We start from the raw sequence: 1861 nt of genomic DNA, 5'->3' as shown, positions 1-1861 counted from the left end.
GAGGAACGGTTGAGAGAGGGATGAAGTGTGTCTTGTGTCCGCGAGGAACGGTTGAGAGAGGGATGAAGTGTGTCTTGTGTCCGCGAGGAGAGGTTGAGAGAGGGATGAAGTGTGTCTTGTGTCCGCGAGGAACGGTTGAGAGAGGGATGAAGTGTGTCTTGTGTCCGCGAGGAGAGGTTGAGAGAGGGATGAAGTGTGTCTTGTGTCCGCGAGCAGCGGTTGTAGGAAACAAACCCAAGTGTCATAATGATGACGATATTTGTCAGGTAAACAATGGACTCTGGGAAGGATTTCACAAGTCTTGCTAAAATAAAAGGACGCACAAGAATTAAAAATAAAATAAAATAAAATAAAGACCATTAAAAAAATGATTATTTTGTTGTCGCTCGTGGCATCATAAGCCCACAACCGAAGCATTATATCTGTGGTTTAAAGGAGAAGGAGAAGGAATGCGTTTTTATGTCAGGATGATTAAAGTATTGAGGATCTATAGGCCTATGAGATAATCGTGAATGTTGCAGACACAAAGATTGTGGTATTAGTAAAGTAAACATTATGAATTGTTTTAGATACTTAACATAACGAGATGGTTTGATAATAATAATTTTTAACAAATGATACTAAATAGCATTTGGATAGCACATAACCCCGCTCTACTGCAAGCTTTATGCGCTTTACACTATATTATTTGAAAGGTCGAGGATCTAGAATAATTATTACCTTTGAGTTTAAAAGAGTGTACTAGAAGTGTCAAATCGGAAAGCAAATATATAATTTCATATATTTGAAAGTACAAGAGTAGAAATATTGATCCGAATACAGTAATTCAAAAGAAGAAATATCGAAACCTCTTTAGTAAAGAACAAGTAGAGTTCACGAAATCTTGCTGTAAAAGAAACAAAACCCTCACCCCCCCCCCCTTCAAACCAAACCTGTGTGACATTAGAATGTAGATCAAACATTCAATATTTAAGAATTTAATTTCTAGTATCCGATTCGAACCAGTAAGAAGTGCATGTTGAATAACATTTCTGTGCCTAAAAAAGCGAGAAATGAAATGAATTTATTGGTTCAAAAATAGAAGTATGGAAAACTCACGTAAAGACAAAGTCGGATAAAGGAGACGTGACGTAAAGACACAGCGGGTGTGACGGGGAGAGCTTGATCAAACATTCAATATTCAGGAGTTTAATTAGTATTACCCGATTGAAAAGAGTAGGAATTGCACGATGCTTCACATTTTTGTGTGGTAAAAATCGAGAAATGAAAGGAATTTTTCTCGCTATCAAACAGGACACGTCCCGCTAGGGTGCCGTTTTTGAATTAATTTTAAAATTTTAAAAATCCCCCCCCCCTAAAACAGAGAAAAACAAAGAAAGAACCCTCCTCCCCTTTTCCCTAAGATATAACCCCAACAACAAAGTACACACACACACAGAAACAACAACAACAACAACAACAACAACAACAACAACAACAACAACAACAACAACAACAACAACAACAACAACAACAACAACAATAAACCCAACGTACCAACAACAAACGAACAATTAAAAAAAAGCCAAATCCCAAAACGACGAGACAGTTTATGAAGCGTAAGAATTTTCCCACAAAGCGAAGATGAAATCTGGGTTTAGTATTTGAGAAGTCTGGGTTTGTGGAGGATGAGTTGGCCGTTTGATGTGCCCAGATCACTCGTTGGAGAGAGAGAGGAGGGGAGAAAGAAGAAGGAAGACACATACAACGAAAGTTATCCGTCATGAGGAAAGTAAGTACTGGTGCCAGGGATGAACTGATCGCGGTGTTCGCAGACTGACTCCAAAGATTTAAGTATGATTTGAGGAAAGGGGGAGGGGTG

The sequence above is a fragment of the Aplysia californica genome, unplaced genomic scaffold, assembly GCF_000002075.1.
Source record: "Aplysia californica isolate F4 #8 unplaced genomic scaffold, AplCal3.0 scaffold00038, whole genome shotgun sequence".
Classification (NCBI taxonomy): domain Eukaryota; kingdom Metazoa; phylum Mollusca; class Gastropoda; order Aplysiida; family Aplysiidae; genus Aplysia; species Aplysia californica.
The sequence above is the reverse complement of the archived record's forward strand: the minus strand, read 5'-3'. Positions refer to the sequence as shown.